Source organism: Bactrocera oleae, chromosome 2, assembly GCF_042242935.1.
Source record: "Bactrocera oleae isolate idBacOlea1 chromosome 2, idBacOlea1, whole genome shotgun sequence".
NCBI classification, from domain to species: domain Eukaryota; kingdom Metazoa; phylum Arthropoda; class Insecta; order Diptera; family Tephritidae; genus Bactrocera; species Bactrocera oleae.
Window position 1 is genome coordinate 21,496,289 of NC_091536.1, and position 24,452 is coordinate 21,520,740.

At 35.1% G+C, this 24,452-nt stretch overlaps 1 protein-coding gene across 33 annotated transcripts in view; it reads right to left on the bottom strand.

Annotated features, from left to right (window-relative positions):
* GluClalpha (glycine receptor alpha 1) overlaps positions 1–6,039 on the bottom strand; it is a 64,955-nt gene extending 58,916 nt beyond the window's left edge. For 9 of the 33 annotated variants that reach the window (XR_011396959.1, XM_070111550.1, XM_070111547.1 and 6 more), the window contains exons 1-2: positions 5,643–6,037; positions 523–923 (exon numbers count right to left, since the gene is read on the bottom strand). The gene's annotated coding sequence lies outside the window, so the exon portion shown is untranslated. Of the gene's footprint in view, positions 1–522; positions 924–1,816; positions 1,935–4,323; positions 4,440–5,040; positions 5,061–5,426 lie in introns of those variants that run through there. The other 24 variants (XM_070111519.1, XM_070111475.1, XM_070111514.1 and 21 more) reach the window with 12 other exon arrangements.
* Between the last annotated feature and the right edge of the window lie 18,413 nt (positions 6,040–24,452).

A 24,452-nucleotide genomic window follows, 5' to 3' on the forward strand; every position in this document is an offset into this window, starting at 1 on the left:
TTTTAATGCGTGAAATATTTAATAATTTGTATAATTACATTTTTAATTTTAATTACTATTAAATATATAAATATATATATATACTATTAAATATATAATATAATATATACTATTAAATATATATAAAGATCAAACTCTACAATTCCCTCATCGATCCCGTCCTGTTATATGGTGCGGTGGCTTGGACCATGTGATTTATTGCAGTATTGTTATATTCAATAAATTTACAAAATTTTAAAAGTCGTATTGTATCATTTAATCAGCTGGTAAATATATAAATACAGTTATTGATTGATAGCCTATATTTAATTGTACGTGACTGAAGCGAAATTTGGCTCAAATGTCTAGGTAGTCACTTACACATTCATATACAAAAGCACATATGTATTTATGTAGTTTGCAAATATCCGCACAAACATACATGCGTACATAAATGAGTACTTGAGTAAGCACAGAATCCCGTTATATACAAACGCATGCATTAATATCGAATTCAATTCACATTTGTAATTGGAAACTTACCGTAATTTCTAGCAATTGTTTCGCAGTTAAACTTGTATTCCTCTGAAATCAATCAGTATGTATTTTGCTCTCCTTTTGTATTAGCGGTGATATTGTGTTGCATTGTCTATATTGAAGCTATTTTGTTGCCGAATGGAATTATGGAAATGCCTGCCTCGTTTAGTTATTAGTCATTTTGGTATTGTAACTTTTGTTAGCATACCGTTATTGTTCTTCTCTTTGCTTGTAGTATTAGATGGATATGGTATGACTTTAGCAGTTTAACATTGCTGTCTTGTTAACACTCTAATCCATTTCATTTGATCTAAGAAAGCTAATTTTACTTAGTCAGGTTGTTTGTCAGTTGAAGTCAAGCCAATACAACTAGTTTATGGTTGTTGTTTGTGATGCACAGTAAAGACCTAATAAGAAGGTGGATTAAGGGGTTAATAAGGTAAAAGTGCACAGAATTTTTCGAAGCTAAAGACAAGAAACTAAAAAAATATTTTATACAAATAAAACGATAGCTTCGGCTACACCGAATCTATAATACCCTTCACAAGTGCATTTCTTATAGCAACTATATGTATGCATAACTAAATCTAAAAATTGACAAATGGTTTGCATCTAACAGAAGACGTTTTGCTATCTTTCTAACCATTTTGTTTGCTATAAACAACCTTCAAGTCGAATAAAGTTTACTTTGTAAGGAAAAGAATATCTTATGAAGACCTTTATCATGACTGTGATTGGTTTGAATAGCAACTATATGATATAGTGGTTCGTTCTATGGGGAGATTCAGCTGCTTGGGCAGAAAAGTACATGTGCAAAATTTCAGAATGATATCTCGTAAACTGAGGAACTAGTTCGCGTATGTACGGACAGACAGACGCACATGGCTAATTTGACTCTTCTCGTCCTATATACATATACAGCATGTACTTTATAGGATCTCCAACGTTTCCTTCTAGGTTTTACAAAATTTGTGACAAACTTAATATAGCTTGTTTAGGATATAAAAAAATGTTTCGATTATTTTGGGCAAAACGACAGATGCCGAATGATGACAGAAAATTTTTTCATTGGAATAAATATTTTCACGAAATTTGCAACAACATCATTATCTAAAGCAATAATGGTATCTCCGAAGTAATTGTTCAGATCGCACCACTATAGCATATGGCTATCATACAAACTGAACGATCGGTATGAAGATGTTCTAAGCAACTTTTTGTATTGTGAAAGGTATTGTATCTGAGGTGCAACCGCAGTCAAGGTGTTTTCTTGTTCATTAACTATTTTTTAATCACATACGCAACAAGTTTTTGAAATAGCCCGCCTCTGTTTACACTGAACGAGTATTAATTCCCTTTATTTCATATCACGATTACACAGCGATGATATTTGCATTCAGAAAATATATCTATTTTCCGTTTTTTGACCTTATTTTCTATTAGTGGCATATTCAATCAACTATTTGCAACTCATTTTTGCAGTACTTTTCCATGCTAATAATAAATTCAATTAATTTTCCACAATCAAATATGTATTACTTTTCTCTTTCTTCAACTTCAACTTGCCAAATTGACTTAACAATCAACCCAACCCGCAGCAGCTGTCAGCAGGGACTCAATATAATTAACTTGTGCGCAAATTTTTCTGCCACACTTCTTTCTCCTATTACACTGTGCTTTGACAAGTGCTTCCCTGCATATACACATACATACATATGTATTTATTTAGATATTTAGATATAAGCTCTGTGCACCAAAATCGCTTTCTCTATGGACTTGATTGGTAACTGTAAACTATATTCACATTACATACATAGCACTGGTTTTGTGGAAAGTGCGCAGTACAAGTGGCAGGGTAAGAAAGAAGGCAAGAAAAGATGTTGCTAAAACTTGATCCACATGGTTTTCGAAATAATGTCAGTTTCCGGCCATTTACTCGCACATCCGTTGGCATTGCAACGACCAAGTGCCAACTCTTGAGTATACAAAAGCACACACACACTACGAATTGTAATAGTTATATACTCGTATAAGTGTATGGAAGTAGAACCAGTGACTTTGGAGTTGACAAAGTCTGATTATTTGCATTGGCGCTTATGGTAGTCCACTATTCGGTTACTAATAAGTATGTACTTCTAATCAGTTCGTTAACCCTAGTCCATATAAATGTGTATATGTATATACAGAGATGTCAAAATATTTGCCATATGAATATTATGAAATTTTTTATCTATTAAATTTATAACGTTAAAATAATAAATAATTTGAAAAAGTTTTTCAAACAAATTATTTTCCTCAAAATATGTTCGTACTGAATTTGTTTAAGCTTATTTTCCTCGAGTGAAACGTATTCAACTTAAAATCAATCCCTGACTTGCTCAGCAAGCAAGCAAACGTGGCATGAATGGAATATGAAACATGCCGACTATTTTAAATTTAAAAGAATTTATATAAGAATTCTTGTAGGAGTACTAATAGGTCACTGTCTAATAGGCAGACATGCCAGTAGACTAAGAACGCCATACTCATATAAAGACTATTGTAGAAGCTGTCAGGTTGTAGAAGAGGCGGAGACTATTAAGCATCTTCTATGCATCTGTAAGGCTCTATATAGAAAAAGAATCGCAACTATCGATCGACGGTTTCTTGACGACGTCTTGAAGGTTGCACCGATAAAACTTTTCGTACTGATAAACTTCAACAGAAGCACGGGGTAGTTCAGAGAGTAGCCTTTAGTCCCGGTGGTATCGCAATAAGCTTACTAAAGGCCTTAGTGCGTCGTTAGATAGCCACTTCTACCTAACCATCCTCCAAAAATCTGAAAATGGAGTAATTCAAACAGGTGTCAACTCTCCAAAAATGTTCCCTAATGTAAATGGTTTGTTTTCTGACCATTATTATTTTTTTTTCTTATCACTTTAATTGCAGAAAATTGCAGTGTGCATATAGAGTGTTAAATTTTTTAAATTTTATTTTCATTTTTGAAAATTAAACCGCTTCCAGCAGTTTATTACTACAGTTCTAAAAATTCAAAAATTCTACAATTTCACAGTGTTTGTTAGCTTTTGAAAAATGATGATATGATATGCTACAAACAAGTGGCAACTCTTACCAAATATTTGCTCAATTGCATATATACTTAAACATTGTTTGTTTGATATTCAATACAATTTTTACAAAAAAATGCTAAAAATATTTTTTGTAATGAAGTGACAAACGAATGCACAACTCAGTTTAAATTTTCTTGTTAATATTTAACAAGTAAGCGTCATTTTGTTAAGAAATTCCGTGAAATTTAATTTTTCATGTCCCTATGCCACATTTGAGATCAATATTTTATAAAACTCGCGCAGTTTGGAAAAATATTATTTTGGCAAATTTAAAATTTTATAAAAATATCAGATTATCACATACGTAGCTGGTATCTCAAGTCGTACTTAATTTATTTCTTGCACACATTTCCTATTCACTTTTTGCATTCCGGCAAAAGTTGGTTTGAAATGATGTACTACTACACAACATTTAGTCGAATCATTGAGATTTTATTAAATCAAATATTGGATTGAGCATAACTAGATTTACACTTTGCAATTATTTTAGCTTTTGAATAGCACACTTGTCATAAATTAAGTTTTATTCTCACTTTATGTTTTATCAGTAAGTAATCAGAAAAGGTCTACGACTTGCACAGTATATGTTTTTATGTCACTTTACAATTTTAATTTTTAAGCATTATAGAAATTACCAACAATTCATTTTTTTTTTTTTTAACATCTGTTTTAGTTTCATTCAACAAACAACACTAACATTCCATTACCGCCACTTGCTATTTTCCACTTTTGCGCTTTCATCTCTGTAATACTATCTCCTGTTGCAGTGAAGGCAATGCAGGAATCGTTTTGGTGTATGCCAGTTATATATGGTTAATGCCGACACCGCAATACTTAACCGAGCGGGTAGAAGTCGAAAGCTGCTGAAAATTATTTACCAGCCATGACTGAACTTTAACAACTGCACAGAACTTCGGTACTTGGGTGGTGGTGCGCACAAAAGTAGGCAACAAATTGAAGTCTACACTTGCAGCCGCAGCAATTGCCACAGCAGTGTTAGTGGGGGAGGCTATTACTATTACTTGCATTCAAGTGTGTGTGTATGTAAAAAAGTGATGACGACAAATTTGTTTTTACTGTATTTTTAATAACACAAACCACGGTTAATGGAATATACAAATCGCATGCGAGTATTCGTACTAACTCGTCACGAGTACACGTGCTCATGCTTCGTTTGTCGTGCTATCAAAGTGTGCGTGTGTGTGTGTATCTTTTTTAAAGTGACAACTCGAGCACACAGTTGCACAATACAACATTAGGGTGTGGTGAATATAATTCACAAGGTACCAAACATTTGTAAAGAGAGAGGAAATACGAGCGCGAGTGCGTAAGTGAAAGAGAGCGGCAAAACTGTGCCTATACGAAAACTAAGGCGAGGTAAATGGCCAAGTACCAACAACTAGAGAAAATGTACCTTTATAGAAAGTTCATAAGCAGCTGAAGACGCCATGAAGCAGAGCAACAGTGGCAGCAGCATACGAACGTGCTGCAGAAATCACCACTGAGGGAGAAGGGTGATAAAGAAAAGCACCAGTATGCTAGCCGAAGTTACAACGACCATTGCTACTAGCAACGCGTCAGCATAAGCGGGAGAAGTTGAAGAAATTTAAAATGTATACGTTAGCAGTCACTACACATCCGTTTCCACATTTAACATCATATCCTTTTTGTAATCAATTTAGGTTTTTTTATTTCAACATTTTTCACCTGCATACAAATATATATAAATACTGATGCTTGTGCGTTGTAAAAAAGAAAGTGTGTATTTTAGTTCTTCACAAAAATAATCCTCAAACCTACATAATATCTTGTAGTGTTATCCATAGAAATTTCGTTTTTATCAGTGCTGCTTCTCTGAGCTTAAAATCTAGCAGTGCCTACTTCTAGTATGTATATTCGCAGACGTTTTTATGGTTTGTGCACGTTTTCAGGCGTATATGAGTTAACTTGAGTCAAATGGTAGCAGTTTCTTTTGCACCACTTATTTTATTCAAATTTAAAAAATAAATTGTTTACCGTTTACTTTTATTTTTTATTTTGGTATCCACTAGTATAGAAACGCCTTTTTCATACTTTCTTCATGCGCCCCAATTTGCGAATTATGTGATATGTGTGCGTGTGAATGTATTTCCTTTTCACTGGATTCTCTTTTTCCTGTAGGTTAGCTCATTTTCTTTTGACTGTATAGACAAATTTTACTTTTACAATAACGATTTTACAGCTTAGTAATATTGTATAACTAGTTTTCAGTTATTTCATATATATATAAATTTCAACAGTTTTTCTAGCTGTTCACAACTGGTGAATAGTTATTTCATCCTATTTGTTGTTTTTTTTTTATTTTTTATTTGCAATTTTTCACCGTGACGCGCTTGATTTTAAACCGTTTAGCATCCGTACACGTCGACTGTCTCCACCTGACTGAGAAAATCGATGGCCAATCTCTGCAATTTAACACACACGGAGCATAGCATGGTGGATTTTGTGACACATTTTCAAGTGTTTGTATTCGCTTGTGTGTGCATGTGCGTATTTGCGTCTGTATAACAGTATTTAGGTGGCGGCTGCTGTCGCTCAATGTAACGCTGCACAGCATCCCTCGTGTGAGAGTGAGCATTCATTTGCAATGGTACACTCTTTTTCAGGCGCTCTTTCGCTCTCCCTTCGTACATTTCGGCCTATTATGTATGTATGTATGTGCACAATCGTGTGCTCCATATTTTAAAGCTCTTTTTTATAACGGTTTTTTACTATTTGTTATGAACGGTTCGTTTATAAATTTTATGTGTTTAACTTTGTTATAGTTATCGACATAATTGAAAGTTTAGAAAACCGGCTGCATTTAACACCATATCGAAAGAAAGTTAGTCATACGCCATGTCACAGTGAATGTTGCGTATACGCCCCAGACATTAAAGTACTATTAAACATGGAAAAACGTTAACTTTGGTTACACCGAAGCTTGAATACCCTTCACAAATAACGAAGTTTCCATACAAGCGCTTGATTCCGAGCATTCAGTTTGTAAGGCAGCTATATGCTATAGTAATCCAATCAAAACGAATTCTTTGAAGAGTAAACCTTTGCTTTGGGCAATAATATTAGGTAAAGTAAAAAGTTCGTTCCAACGAGATGCCAACTTCATTATACCCCTCTCGTAGAAGACTACGTCCCTATTGCCAAAAAACTCGGAGAGCCAATTTTCACAGGCCTCTCTTGAGGCCAACTTCTCACCATTCAGCGCGTTCGCCATGGACAGGAAAAGATGGTAAACACTTGGTGCCAGGTCCGGACTATAAGGTGGGTGCATTAGAACCTCCCATCCGAGTTCCAGGAGCTTCTGGCGAGCCACCAAAGACGTGTGTGGCCTGGCGTTGTCCTGATGGAACACAATTCGGCCTCTGTTGATCAAAGATGGCCTCTTCTGGATGAGTGCTGCCTTCAAGCGGTCCAGTTGTTGGCAGTAGAGGGCCGAATTGAGCGTTTGGCCATAGGGGAGCAGCTCGCAGTAGATAATTCCTTGCCCATCCCGCCAAACACACAGCAAAACCTTCCTGGCCGTCAATCAGGTCTTGGCCACCATCTGGGCCGCTTCCCCGAGCTTTGACCACGACCGTTTGCGCTCGATGTTGTCATAAGTGACCCATTTTTCATCACCAGTCACCGCTTCAGAAACGGGTCCATTTTGTTGCGATTCTGCAGCGATTTGCAGATGGAAATTCGGTCCATCATGTTTTTTGCGTTAGTTCGTGACACCCAAACATCGAGCTCCTTTTTGAATCCAAGGTTATGCAAATGGTTCCAAACGGTTTTCTGGCTTATCTTTAGTTCCTCAGCAATTAAGTAAGTGCTCACGTGACGGTCTGTTTCCACTATTTCCATGATTTCATCGCAATTTTCGACGACAGGCCTCCCGACGCGTGGTGCATCTTTGACATCGAAATTACCGGAACGGAACCTAGCAAATCACTTTTGTGCTACACGTTCGTTTACAGTATCGGGCCCATAAACTAAATTAATGTTTTCAGCCAATTTGGTTGCTTTTTCGCTTTGATCGAAGAAAAATTGTAAAATATAGCGAATTTTCTCTATATTGGTGACCATCTTTGACCAGCGCTCACAACGAACTGAGTAAATCAAGACAAACTTTTAGCGCGAATAAACACGTTTTCAGCGCCGTATAGTATGACATGATGCGACACGTAACACTAATACTATGGACAATAACGCCATCTTTTAGATAAAAACCGAACGAACTTTTTACTTGACCTAATATATGCCAAATTTCGTCTAGGTATTTCGTCAAATGAAAATATTTTCCATACAAGCAATGCTATAGTGGTCCGATATTGGAGCTTCCGACAAATAAGCGGATTCTTGTGGAGAAAAGAACATGTGCAAATATATACAGACAGACAGACACACGGACAGAAAGATTGACAGAAAGATGGACAGACAGACGGACATGGCTTAATCGACTCAGCTCAACATGCTGATCATTCAGATATATATTTTATAGGGTCGCTGACATTTCCTTTTGAGTGTACAAACATCGGGACAAACTTAATATTTGCAGAAACTAACTTAAAAGTTACATACTTGTATATTGTATATTATAATTGTATAACTACAAATAAATTTTTTATTTTTTATTTTTTGAAAGCACTAATGATTTATAAAATTATATAATATTTCAAAACCAAACACATATTTTCTGAGTAAGTAAAATAAGTTTTTCGACTAGAACGTATAAAAAACATTATTAAGGAAAAAAACAAATAAATAATTAATACGAGGTGTGTTCAAAAAATAACGGGAATTTTTGTTTTTTGAAAAAAATATTTATTCATTTGTCTACATTAATGTTGTCGCCTTCAAAGTAATCTCTATTCGATATGCACTTACGCCAGCGCTTCCTCCAATCGTCGAAACACTTCTTAAACTCGAATTTCGGGATAGCCTTTAGCTCTTTCAGCGGTTTTCAACTATCTTGTAAACGACAGCCCTTTAAGGTTCTCTTTATTTTTGAAAATAAAAAAAAGTCACACGGAGCCTGGGGTATTGTCGCAGTATTGTTTTTGGTCAAGAGTTCATAAATAAATTCTTTGATTCATTTCTTTTAACAAAAGAGAAACGCCAGCAAATAAAAACACGTCTAAGCTTAGCGGCTACTATAAACAAAGTAAGCAAGGAATATATCTGAACAAAATTATTTGACAATTTGGTTCTCCAAACCTGCGAAATTTTAATTTCGAAATTCCCGTTAATTTTTGTACACACCACGTAAATATAATGATATGTTAATGGCGAAAATATATACAAGCGAAATAATCAAGTTTGTCAATTTTACCAACATCGGACACACTTATTCCGCGCATATTATTTCCTTCAATACAACACAACAGCAGTAATTGCTATCGCCTGTGCCTTTACATCGCCGCGTACATAAAACAAACTTCGAAATGAAAAATAAAATGCAACAACAATCAAAAGTGTATAGCAATGTGTACGCTAACCGTGAAGAGCAGTCAGAGGCGTGCTTATCACTTGCCACCTTGCAGAGTAATTATCGTCAACAGCAACACAATTCATATTATCCACACCAATGTAAAACTAACAATGCACTACCGTACTGTCGACAGCACAGTCCGCAACGTCACTGTCATTGTCATAATCGATGGCTTTGTTATGCGACAGCGCTGAAAATACATACATATATATGCAATGGTTGCTGTAGCGTAGCAACAAACTAGCCGTATACCGGACTAGTATGCAACTGGAAATTCAAATCTGAAAATTGGCAAGTTAGGAAGCTTACACTTTGAAGTAAAGAGTTTCCTGCGTGAAAATGAATTGGACGGAAAATCCTGAATCTTCGAGCAGTTATAGCAGCATATATGTTATTCATGAGTTATTTGATTGGACCAGTAGTATTGCGCCATAATTTTCATACAAACGTAAATTGGACTACAATTCGTTGCCTTCATGTAGGGTATATATTGTAAGCGTTATTATGTTGGGTACGCGAGTAGTTTCCATTTTTTTCTTACGATATACCCTGCTCTACCATATCTATATATTGTTATTATTTTGCATTTTCCTATTATTATTTTACTCGGCGTCGCTTGCGTTGATGCAGTGGCTTTTGTTATCACAACTGAGCATTTGCTACGCACGCGATTCTCGTTTTCATAAATTACACACTTCAAACTGACACTTACCAACACATACATAAATATTGTATTGGTTACAGCTATATACGAGAATATTGTATGAGCGTGAATATGAACACTTTAGTTGCACTAAAACATCCCAAACACACATACATCCATTCACGCAAATCATATCACATCACATCACATCGCATCGCTTCTCATCACATCACATCTGTTGAAGTACAAAATATCTTGTGTTCTCGCCTGACAATCTGCGATTTATCCCATAGTACCAATACATGTGTCAGAAGCTTCGTTACGCTTTCTTCTATAAACCAGCATAATATTGTTTTAGCAAAATGATTCTCATTACTTTCAACATTATATGATTAGGTCGTAGGATCGATGCAGAATCGATGAATCTTACTGGCACGGTTAATATTAATTCCAGCAACTTCGCCAGGTCGGTCGCCAAAGGTGTCTCTAGAACTCAGATGACTTCTTACGGTTCGATCTGGTTCAAAATAATCTGGAAGTCGCTCAAGTTCTGGTCGTTGACCAGCACCTGCTTAGTTTACTGAAGGTCCAACTGTAGAACGCAAGCAGACATTGGAAAACCGATTCAACTCCTAACGGATGAAATTGGAAAAAAGTGGCCCCCCCTAGCCAGCTCTTCGGCTTTGCAGTTTTCAGCGATTCCTCAGTGACCGTGCACCCATACGAGTCTAATATGGAAGAAGCTTGAACCTGTTGCTAATGATATAATGCACTCCTTGACTAGTTTTGAGCGCACAGCGTCAGCGAGCTCAAAGCCAGTTTAGCCGCTTTTGTTGTCGGAGTGAATTCGCTTTTCTCTTTAGGAAACTGCACTTCAGAGCAGTACATCTACGGCTGCCTTGATGGCAGCCAACTTCGCTTTAAAGGCGCTACAGTGGTCGGGCAATCTTAAACTAGAGTTGATGGAGAGCTCCCGACAAAAGGCTCCACCACCTACTCTCTCCCTTAACCTTCATACATCAGTGAAAAAGCTCACTGCAGCCCTACTCCAACGGGTACACCCCGCCTACAAATCACTCACAGGTGTGTGAGCAGAGAAGAAACCGTCAGTAGAGGGTTTGTGAATTTTGTTTTTTTTTTTTCTTCTTTGTACTATCGCACTAAAACACTACTTTTAAAGCAATTACCAGAATTTTATACTCGCCTTGCCAATTTAAACGCACTACTCTTACTGTCAAACAGTGTTATTTATTCATCTCACGGATAGCTCGATTTTGACACCTTAAGCTAACACGTTTACATTTTTAAAACTTCCTTCCGCTTTTCATTTTACAACCCTGTACACGCCTATCCCGAGACATTGGCATCTCTCTGAGCCAATTGTTCTTACGTTGCTTTTAATTTCGAGCGACAGGCAGGCTTTTGCTATGTGTGTATTGGCATATATCTGACAATGTGCATATAGACTAACCTATTTACTTTCAAGTGTAATTGCGGAAGCATCGCCAACGCAGCCTGTTTACTTGACTGACAGGCCTCTCAGTAATGACATTCAAAATGTTAATTATCCAAATTCGTCTGTTAAATTAGAGTTCTTGCTCTTATCTGCCTAAATACAGTAGTCGCACACTCATAAATATTTATATGGTATGTATTTTCATGCGATTTCTTTTGCTTTTAATTCTTGTAATCTTTTCGTCTGCAGTATATTTGCGAAACATAACGTTATAGCAATAGAACTTCTGCAGAACCGAGATCTCAACATTTTGTGAGTACGTACGGATTTGAAATTTTAACAATACTTGGACAATACTAACTATTAAAATTATTTTTTTTTTTGGTTTTGTACAATAACCTAAAATTACAAACTGTGTTTTTTTTTTATATCAGTTGATTTCACTAATTAACACCGTTTGTTGGTAGAAAATCGCACAAACGGAACGTAGTTTCATTTTGTCAATGGTAAATTAATGGGCGTACAGCCAAACTCTTTCTTTTCGCCACTTGATTATGCCTGTGGTTGGTTTTGTCGTTTGATTTGCTATTTTGTTTTCAAAATAATATTCTCAAGTTTTTAATATGAACATTAAACAATGTTGCCGGTATTTTACTTACATATGTATGTTCGACGTTGGTTAGAAGTTCACTTCATAATAGTCACTTAACTACTGACCGTAATCCCAGTATCGGCCAACACTTATAAATGTAGAATGTCAAGAGCATCACTATCGACCTTATCGTTGGCCTTGAATTCTTAATATTCGCCACAAAGCTTCACATTATCTGCACAACTGAAATTACAATAAAAAAAAGTAAGGAAGAGCTAAGTACGAGTATAACCGAACATTTTATATGCTTGAAACTTGCAATAATCAAAGCTGGCGAAATACGTTTAGGTGTTGGCAATATTAAAACATGTAGCGAAAAGGTTCAACTTCATTGTTCAGCAATATGGTGAATATATAACAATAAAATTTGGTATCATATTGGCTTATTTCAAAGGTCATAGACTTGCTTAGTTTTATTACTATTCTTTACTTATCGTCAGCAAAAATTATTTGAAAATCATCCTCAATTGAAATATGTATGGTATATGTGATATAAACTCAACCGTAGAGGCTAGTCATTTAATAAATTGAGTTGATGTGAAAAACGTCAACCATAGGATCGGAATTCGTTATATTAGGGATATTAATATAATTTGTTTAATATTTAAGAAAACGTTTCCACTCAATTTCATTTAACTATCACACATTTTGATCAACCTACAAGTTTTAAAGTAGGGTGGCAAGTCGGAAATCTCTATATAGGATATTGTATTGAAGCAGAGAAATGAAAGGGTTGACTGCATTAAATTTTGGCATTGCTTAGTTATACTTGAGAACTTATTTGCTAGTAATTTTATGAATATAATATATAAATATACTTAAACATATACATATATACTTGTAGAACAAAGTCAGCCGGACGTTTCAAACTCGTTATATGGGGAGCGGGCGGGGTTAGAATCCGATTTCATTCATTTTCACACTGTCGGTAGGAGTTCTTCAGAATTTTTTTCCTAATTGGTTTTTGTAGCTTAAGCGGTTTAGGTGATATATGCATTAAACCTAATAGATGGGCTAAGCCCATTTTTTCAAAATGTTTAACTCACAGGTACCTCTCCTATACCAAATTACTGTTTCATATCTTAATTTAGTGCTTAGTTATGGCATTTTATAGATTTTCGATTAATGGCCTTTGCGAGCGTGGCAGTGGTCCGATTATGCCCATCTACTTCCATCGTACCTAACTCTTTTGTCAAGAAACACGTGTACCTCATTTCATTTTTTTTTACGTAACAGCTTGCACAGACAGACGAACGCACAGACAGTCACTCGGATTTCAACTCGTCTCTTCATCTTGATCATTTATATATATATTATATAACCCTATTACCCGACTCTATTATTTTTAGGTGATACAAACAACCGTTAGGTGAACAAAACTATTATACTCTGTCGCAACATGTTGCAAAGGCATAAAAATATTTCAGTAGGATTTAATACTATTATGTTTGCTTGCTAAAAAATAAATATTTTGCCTGACACGGCCCATATTACCATTTTCTGATGCGTAATTTTCAAGTTAATTAAAATAAAGGTGAGCATAACCAACACGGTCGGAAATTTATAGCGAAAGTATTGCACAAAAATATTTGATGATGACTTTTTATTAAAAATATCAGCGAAAACTGAGAGAGCTGTTAAAGCAACTTACAGCTTTAGAAAACACTTTACTGGCTCTCCTCACTCACACTAACCGACTGTTCCATAAAAAAACTACAGTCACACGGTTGCTCGACATTAATAATGTAACTAATATAAATTAAAAAATAATAATAATTAAAATTATAAAACTAGAGAAAAAAATTCAAATAAATTTCAAATAGAAATTAATACTAGAATCCAAAATTTTTTAAATAACGCATTTCCTGCAAGGTACTTGTGCTTGTAAGATACGCACGAGTTGTGTTCAAAGGAAAAGGGGATTTTTGAATGTTTTTGAAAAGTACTTAATCATCATATCGATTTTGTACCCTTCAAATGAAACCCACTCGGATATAATATACTTGTGCCAACGCTTCTTCCAATCCTCGAAGCACTTCTGAAATGCGCTTTGCGGCATGGCGATCAGCTCTTTGTTCGATTCTGACTTGATCTCAGCAACTGTGGCTTTCGTTTCATGAGTTTCTTCAGTTTTGGGATTGAGCAAACCCGTATCGTTGTTAACGACATTCAACAACTTCTGAGCGATACTAACGCGACTTTGCTTTTGCTCAAAATTTAGCAATTTCGGAACAAACTTAAATAAATACTTTTTTGAGATAAAGTGGACGCACCGTATGCCACAGCCAACATCTACTTCGGAGCACTTTATTCTATTTTTATCGCAAAATTTAATACATATTCTTCGACCCATTTCTTTCAAAAGTCAAAAATCGAAAAGCACACAAAAATGTGACTAACACCTCGGTTGTCGAAAACAAACTACGAATCGAAATTGGCTCCTAATGCAAGCACATGATAAAAATATGTATTCGATTATAACAAAAATAAAATATCGATAAACGAAGGTACACAGCCTGCGAAAAATCAAAATTCACCTTTTCCTTTGAACTAACCTCGTATGTATGGAAGTTTACACATATGCTCGCAATTTCATTAAACGCACAATCGAATTTCGCCTTTCAATTTTATGTATTTATGTAAACAAAGTGGAGCGAAACAGGTGAACACGCAGTATATGTTAAAAAAGATCAACGATCACAATAAAAATAACAAATAAAGTAAACATGTGAAAGTTGTGTCATGGCGAAGCAAAGAGTAGTAGCAGTAAAAGAGAGGCAAAAGCGCAAGTAGGTATGCCCTGTCGGCCATGATGAACACAAATAATGCAATGTAATATGTTAAGAAACAGTTATTATAGCACGCTTTTACAGAAATTGTTGTATATGATTGCTGTAGTACTTACAAAATGCTGCTCGGTAATGTGGTATTACATATCTTCAACATGGGCTTAGTCTCTTCTGCAAACTGCCGGTTCTGCGACATGGAGCCGAAAACCCCTGAACACCTGCTAGTGGACTGCACAGCAGTCTGCAGACGCGGAATTAAGGCCCTGAGATTCATGCTTCCAAACAGGGATCGCATCGCTTCACTAGCACCTAGCAGAATATTGGAGTTTATCAATATGCTGGAGCTAGATGAGTCAATGTGACTTAGGTGAGGGCACAATAGACCATAGGTCGCAGTGCATACCTCTACCCTATCTATCTATCTAATGCAGTATTAAGGCCGCTCTATACTCTATACAACATAATCAGAACAACTGTCGGCTTGAAACGCATTAGGAAAGTGGAAATTCAGAATGTTACGTGAAGTTTGCAATTATTTGCCCTTCATTATAATATACCGGGTAAATCAGTATTTTCTGTCTACGTGTAGGTATTTACACAAGTACATATGTCGAAAGATATGAAATATACAATAAATAAAACTAAAGTTTGCAAAATCGAGAAGAATCTTCTGTTTTGTGAATAGCTACGAAAGTAATTTCACGTAGCGTACAGCATGGAACCATGAAGTCCTTTAACGTGAGAAAGAGTTGGTGCAACTGAGCCGAGCCTAGAACATCACCATGCTGATTGGACCATATAGTACATACATATGCCATATGCTTTGTAGTTGATTTTAGAGCACTCTCTGCTATATGTGGATTAAATAAACAAGCATGCATTAAGAACATGCACTCCTGCCAGGGAATTTCACACACACACACACACATACACGAACATAAAAATAAATAGCTGTAAACTATACACATTTGCCGGCAATATACAATGTTGGACATGGTCAAGGCAACTTGTAATGCCGGCGAACGGACACACCCGTAAACAAATCTTACGTACGCACGTCGCACACACACATACACACACTCACACAAACAAGCATAACTATACACTTGTGCAAACTGCAAGTTTTCCGGTGTATTACCAGAAATAGAGGATATTGACAGTTTGTCTGCGTGTCGCCTTTGTGTTGTGCTGTGCTGTCGATATTAATGCTCATGTTGCTATCACTTTTGCTGCTGCCGTTGCAGTTGGTGTGCATGTTGTTTTCGCTACTTTTATAGCTATCTTTGATATTTTCGTTATTTTCATTGCTATTGCATTCAGTTCAGGCACTTGTTTATGGACGTTTGTTTGTGCGCCCCCAAAGTAAATATTTGACATTCACTCACACATTACCGTCTCGATCAAACTGCGACGCTTCGAATTTCATAGCTGTAGAGAAGTATAGCAAGCAGATATTGGATAATGTGCTTAATTTCGTCTCCATGGAAAATCAAATATGCATATGTTAATGATGAAATATTTCATTACAGCGGTATATTTACTACTATGTAGTAAAATTTAATTATGTTGAGAGTAAATGATAAAGTTAATTATTTGTTGAAGAAGAAAAAACGTTAAGAATTTGTATCGGTCAGTTTGTATGGCAGCTATATACTATAGTGATCTGATCTGAACAATTTCTACGTAGATTGCATTATTGGCTTAGACAATATCCCATGCCAAATTTCGTGCAGATATCTTGTCAAACAAAAAACCTTTCCATATAAGCATTTGATTCTGATCGTCCAACTTGTATGACAGCTATATGTTATAATAGTCCGATATCGGCTGTTCCAACAAACGAGCAGCTCCTTGGTGAGAAAAAGCTCGGTGCAAAACTTCAGATCGATAACTCAAAAACTGAGGGACTAGTTCGCATATATACTAACCTTATATATTATATATATATATGTATATACTTTTTAGGGTATCTGACGTTTCCTTCTGAGTGTTACAAACATCGTGGAACCTGTTCAGAGTATAATTTATTATCGTAGGCTATTATTTTAAATAGATCTAATAGCAGTTTGTGCCTTTTTCTGCTCTTATACAAAAGCAAAATATGAAATACCTATACCTTATATAGGTACTGTTTTAATTGGAAAGATCAGCTCTATCTGACAATCACAATATTAGTTGGCGTGAAAGTTTAAATCTCACAAACCGCAAATTAACGAAAAATTGGTACGTTTTTTATCTATGAAACCCACTGTAAACATTTTATAGTGTGAAGTTTGAAGTTTGAAAGTGAAACACAGAATTACATACCTCGTATATATAATACATATGTTAACATTATTTTGTAGAAAATCATTTTTATTTACAATACATACAAAACGTGTAGCAAAAGTTTTTTCAAACGAGAAGAAAGGATCGACTAGCTACGTGAAATATTATACAATATAATATGTATACTGCAAACACTAATGAATATCACTAACAATAAAAGATATTTGTATTTAGATGGGAAATCAGAAATTTCAATAGAACTCGATACATGTCCGTTCTTAAAAAATAACGAAAGAAAGCATCTGTCAACTGTCAGAATTATAATTTCATATGACAGTACGTGAAATACCAGAGGCAAATTTTTTAATATTATTTCCGCCCAAATTTTTTTTTTCTTAACTCTATTAAATTAAGTTAAATAAAATTTTTGCAATGAAAATTATAGTTATTTTCTTTTTAACATACAACTTAGGTGTCACAGTATTCCAAAGTTACTTGATTTACAAACTAACATATATGTTTTAAATAACAAATATGTTTTTGATAAAATTTTTGGAAAATTAAACGTTTTGCTCTTTAGTAAATTGGACGTTTTAAATTTCACGTACAAAGCATAAACGATCTTCTACTTTGAAACGTCGGGGTTATTACATAGCGAATACACATTTCCTCAACACTAGAAGAAAAGAACAACAAGGCCATATACTAAATCAAATATTCATTTAAGAAACCTTAAGATTTACAGCAAAATAGTTATGACCACAGCCACCGCTTCATAACGACCACTTCATGTGGCTATTCCCCAAATGTCATGCCATTCCGTACAATTCATATGTGTAAATCCATTTAAGTACTCACTGTTCATTTTCCTTATTAGTACATAAATGTTATTTAATACCTTGCCTGTGCTTCTAACCACTACGTGCAGCCAAGTCAGTGCGCTTCCCTTTACTCATAAGAAACACTAACAAGATCTAACTGGCTGGCATTATGTCAACGGGTCGTAAATATAAAACCATGTCACGATTTGTTTTATGTGCCATTTGATACAACCCCTTAGACACCACATCACTTGTGATTAAACCGGTAGAGGTGCTACACTGACCTCAACAACAGCAACACAAGCGATTTTGGACCAATGGCTGCCTACCACTCAAAGTGATGGGCTTTGCTCAACGTCAACGCTGCTATTTGGACTTTATTATATGTACATATGTTCTCTGTTCGCTGCTTGCTGTTGCTCTTGTCATACGTTCAACAATTAATTACAAAATCACAACAATAACAAGAAATTTAATGCATTTGATGCCGACAGAAACTCATAAGGGGCAACAAAGGCGCAATTGCCTGTCACACAGTTACCCATAAATGTGTGGCATTCTGTCGAAGACATTTGAGTAAATCAAATAAAGAATGCGAACATATTTTATGTGTTTATCCACCGCTTCTGCTTTTGCTAATACACCACATATTAAGCAATGACGTCATATACCGCTGCGAAAATACATACGTGCAGACACGTAAACATACAACATATCTTAAATTTTTACCATTTTCTTATAATTTTTTTATCATTTGTATGAATTTTTTAAGCGAACTTCTCTGGTTTTGTGAATCTTCATTCGTTCATTAATAATTGTGTGGCATTGTGTAGATAATGAGAGAGTACTTGGTCCTAATTTTGTGTATTCAAGACATCTTGTTTTTGAATATGAGAAAAGCAAAATGTGAAACCAATTTTAGAGAGCTGAATGGCGAATAAAATATGGAGAGACACACAATTGCAGCCCACTTATTTAAACTCCTATGTAAGACTACTACAGGACTATGTATAATAATATATAATTTATTGTAGTTAACACTATATCTTCACATAATAACCAGGTTTGTTTCCACACTTTGTTTCCATTCTAACATCGAAACACTTCATTCCACTATGATTTTTGTTCACACAATAATAATAATAATTTTATGCTACAAAATTTGCTTTGAAATTGTTGTTCCTATTATTCCACTGCGATATTATGTCAAAAAAATGTAAGCTAATACCTCGAATGAATATCAACGACTGTTCTGTACACTATGTTACTTCTTTAGTTATTGTAGTTACGATGAGAAAGTTTTACTAGTCCGCAATACATCTCTTATACCCTGTATAATTTTGGGCACAACGGTCACTGGCAAGGCAACATTTACGCCGAACACTCACAGCAACCACAATGATTCCCTTAATTAAACTCGTACAAACGGTTAAGTGGTCAACTGTTTAATTATCAAGTAGTCTCCGTTGCACCAAAGTGCACAGCGCCTAAGTAATAAGCACGTCTTAAGAAAGCTTCATTGATGGGTGGAGAAATGCAGCTGCCTTCAATTATATAGTAATTTATCTTTTACAAAGTAGTATTAAAGTCACTGTCACAAACCAAAGCGCTATACCGTTCGAACATGAAAGACCAGAACCAGAACTATGATAAGCTGTGAGAATTTTTGTAGAATATTTTTGTTGTATGGTTGCAAGCGCGAGCAATGTAGCACAAACTTAGTTTATGGTTCCCATATTTCCAACGAATTACGCTGCTCTACACCAGTGACCTAATTTCAATTACGTCATGTGAGCTACTCAATTGGTTTACGATGAAGTTATGACTGAAATCGCGCACACACACAACAAACTCACACGGAAGCATAGGCCACTAAGCTAAATCTAGCCATAGCAGTCAGAAGCAATAAACTACCACTCGGTGACTATACGTCACAAGCATACACGTCACAATGCGTTTTGAAAGCTTGTTAAGGGTGTCATTGGTGAGTGCAATGCGCCATGGCGTATGAGTAACATATGAATGAAATGTTGCTACGGATAAATTTAGAGTTCATAGATACTGATAATAGCTGAGGCAACATAGCCGTTTTAAAAATGTGTTAACGTGAAAGGTAGAGTACGATGCAGCACGTCATAACATACGAGTTATGATTGAGTTTTACATTACATTAATATTGTAAAATAACTGGGGAACAGTTATATTGTAGTTTTAGTTTACTTATCCTTTACTATGGTTTGTTTGCTTGCTTTGAGCAAATAATAATTTCGTTTTAATAAAACCATCACTGAATTTCTTTGCATATCTGCATATCCTTAGCCGTAGTGTCAACTATACTTTGAAGAAAATTAAATTTTTAAAAAAGCACTTCTTTGATATCTCTAAATACAAATGTTAACAATAACGAAGTCAGCAGTGAGTTCTACCCAAATATACAGATCTATTGAAAAGGTCTAATGATGTTATATAAAATTAGAAATCTGTTGCTGCCCATTCACAGTCACGAGCTCTGAGTGCTTCTAAAATCTCTCCACATTTTAAAAATACTCAACTTTACCAAATACCCAAAACGAAGCACACTTACAGGCGCATTAATGAGCGTGGCGCACAACGTTACGTCTTTGATGCACGTATTCTCTATCGCACTTTCTCTTTACGTTCTCTTTTTACGTTTTCCGCTACAATCTTCGGGATGGCACTCGCAAAATCCTTTGTCAACAAGAAGAGTCCGGCATAAAACTCGGGTGAAGTACACTAGCACTTGACACAATATCAGCAAGAGAGCGTGTGTCGCTCTGTGCGTATGTATGTATGTTTATATCTATATATGTATGTGAGTAATGTTTCACAACAATCATGCGGCAATAATAGCATGCCCGATAAATGAAAGAAATATGTGATAACAAAACGGAATATGCGATAATGGCAAAAGAAAAATCTTTCTCCAACAGACAGACAAGAAAAACATATTGAAAATGTTCAAAGCAAACAGCGTACATAAAAAGTATGAAGATATGTATTTTTGGCATGTGTGTATGTATGCTTCAAATGAAAATATCAAAAGGAAAAATCTAAATTTTTAGTAGTTTGAGTGTCTGTGTACGCGAAGAACATGAAAACCTGTATTGCGACAGACCTCCAACTGTGCTGCTTCCTCGCCTCACTAAGTTCTTGATGTTCTTGTCAAAATCAATTTGTCAGAAATCACGGACAACTGCTTTGTCATAGCATTCCTAGTTATAAATAACTTACTTCCATATACTTATGTACATAGATTTCAAAGTAGGTACGCATTTGGTTACAGATGCTCAGAACATGCTTGCCATCAACTTCCGGTGCAACAAATTTCTAATGCTAAATGCAATGCACATTTTCACTTATTTAAACCAAATATACATTTTCTACTTTCATATCGCTGCACTCTTTAGCTCTTCATGGTTACATTTGTAGAGATTTTTCGTTAGTAATATTTTATACATTTCCGCTCTGGAGTTGATGGTATCAATATTCAACTCAGCCCGATGTTCACCAAAAATAAATTTCAAGTGATTGTCAATTTTTTAGTTGCAGGGATGCGACCATTTCTTCAAATTTTAAGTGTTTTTTTTTCTGCAGATATATTTTTACTTGCATATCCTTTGAAAGTTTGAGAAATTCGAACAGGCATATCACAGGAGTTCTTCAAATTATCAGTACAAGAAATGCTGCTTATTCACTCCCCACTTTCTGCTCTATTGCAAGCATTTTTTATAAATTTTATAATTTTCTGTAATAAGTTCTCAGCACACTTGCCGGCTTTTTCATTATTTTCCACGTTCCCTTTTTAGTTGATGTAAATTTTTACTGCAACTGCCACACAGCAGCTTTTTTGACTTTTTTTCACGTTTTTCTGATTAAAGCAGAAATATGCCGTTGCAGCAACCCCGAAATGAGAGCGCGAGTAATTCGTATAACCTACAAGTATATATGCGTACATGTATGTGCTCATGTATAATGTATGTATGTTAAATAAACGCATAAAAATGAGAATAAATTGAAAAATGGATTTTTATGTCAGCCGCTTTGCCTTTAACATTTCACATTTGTGCCAAGCTTCACTCAGCTATGTGGTTTTAAAGTATTGTGGTTTTGATGTTTCTGTGTCAGATGCCGAAACCATTTTCATACATACTTATTTACCATGAACATTTAAGAATTTAAATCAAAATTTAATGCGCATTTTCACTCTCTTGTAAATGCTATATCTTCTTAATATGGTTTTTGAAATAAAATAAATTTCTACTCAAGTTTTCTAATTTAATAAACCTTTTTCTTTTATCATTTAATTTATCAATTTACCAACAGCTTGTTCAACCTTTATATAAATTAACCGAAAATTACTACTTTTTTGATGCAGTTTCAGTTGGTTTCGAAATCTGAAACTATAATTTAAAAAAAATTTAATTAATGCATACGAATTGTTAGACAGAGCTGAGGTTCAACTAAATTTTCCAATAGTCCATGTTCTTCATATTTTCCATTTCCATGAAACTTTTATATTTTTAGACATATAATTGTAGAACTCATAATGGTTGAAATAATCAAGTTAGATTTCTAAAATCGGTAAAGTATAAAAATACTTTGGAATCCCACGATTTCGCAAAAGTAAGTGATTTTATGAAAATTTTACAACTGATTTTAAATTTTTAGTTTATAAGACCTACAAAAAAAACGTCGGAGACCTTATGAAATATATACATAAATGATCAGCATGATGAGCTGAGTTGATTTAGCCATGTCCGTCTGTCCGTCTGTCGGTATATATACTAACTAGTCCCTCAGTTTTTAAGCTATCGATTTGAAATTTTTAACCTGTCCTTTTCTCACTAAAAAGCTGCTCATTTGTCGGAACGGCCGATATCGCACCATTATAGCATATAGCTACTATACACACTGAACAATCGGAATCAAGTGCTTGTCTGGGAAACTTTTTTATTTGACGAAATATCTTCACAAAATTTGGCATGAGTTATTTCCTAAGGCAACAATGTAATCTCCAAAAAAATCACTTAGATCGGATGACTATAGCATATAGCTGCCATACAAATTTAACGATCGATATCAAGTTCTTGTAAGAAGCCTTTGTGTTTGTGAAGAGTATTTTAGCTTCAATGTAACCGAAGTTGACGTTTTTTCGTGTTTAGTAAAAAATTGAAATAAACATACTAGTTATTTTTAATTTTTTTTTTGTTAGTAAGTGCCAGACCTTACACCTGTTATTCGTTCGTGGGTGCTTCTGTTACATAACTGTGAATGCTGACTTGAATACTATAAGTATTACAAATATTACAAGAATATATGCATATTTTATACAAATCTAAATTCATTTACTAAAGCTGCTTGAACGCTTCTTCCTCTTTTAACCAATTTATTTTTCGTACTTTTTATTTTGGACAACCAAAACTGCAGAAAAATACTTTCGGCTTAGCTCAAAATGCGCAAAAACATTAAATAAATCGAGTTACACTGCTGCCCAAAATATCGATCTAATGGAGGAAAACCACTTTTCTCAAGCAACGCGAATATCAACAGAACAGCTGCCAAGTGCCTCATGAAAAGCAGCACGTATGGAAAAAGTGCAGCAAACTCCTAAAAAAGTCCATCCACTCACACAGATAGTCTTTGCTTAGTCAGCATAAACACTCACTAACAATTTTAGGCGAATCTTCACACACATTTCAGCTGTGCCATGTAGCAGCAAAACACATCTCGCAATCAACGTTCTAGCATGGCTTCAACACACAATAGCGTCAAACGGCACGCCATGTGAAGGGCAAAGTTTAGTTTCGTCCACTGCTGCCTTTTTATAAGCGGCGTTGCAGCGCTTGCTGTCATCGCCGATGTATGGTACCTATTTTCCGTCATTCTAAAGTAATTCCAGCTAACTTGATATGCTTAAAATCTGTTATTGTTGTTGTATTTTCTTTTAATTACAGGGGTAGTTAATAGGTAGATTCGCTCATTTCTCATTTGCATTTATTTTATACTCGACTTTGCCTTGGTTAGACGAAAACAACATGTTGCACATAAGATAATAGTACTGCTCATCTAACTGTTATTTGCAATACCTAAGGCCGATCGAAATAGATTAATGTATTAATCAAACTTACAAGGATGAGCAGCCAAATAGTTGTCTGGATGTCTTAATAAAACAAAGCGAGATTATTTCGATAAATATTATGTCATCCTTTTGTAAAAATGAGTAACAGAACTTATATAATATGATGAATAAGTGATTTTGTTAGGCTGAGTTGATTTTAATATATATACGAGTATTATTATTTTGCACGAAAAAACTTTCACTCAAAACAAATAGTGCTACAAACAGAACTTGTGAGAAACTAACTAGTCGTTGCTTTAAGCGCTTGTTTAACATAACCTCTACAAGGCATTCGTGCATACGTAGAAGTCAAAATCTACACAAGTATATGACTGACTTTGTGGGGTTGATTATTTTCGTTGTTGCCGTGCAAGTTGCACAACACATGTTCACATAAAGATGGTATTTGAGTTTTCCCAGCTTGCGAGTGTTTACTTGATTAATTGAATTTTATTTGTACGAACAGCCGTTCGTGAGTATATAGAACCCTATATGCATAGCCAGGCATGTGGGAGTTTATGCCTAACAAGCATTTGAGTTTACTTTAAA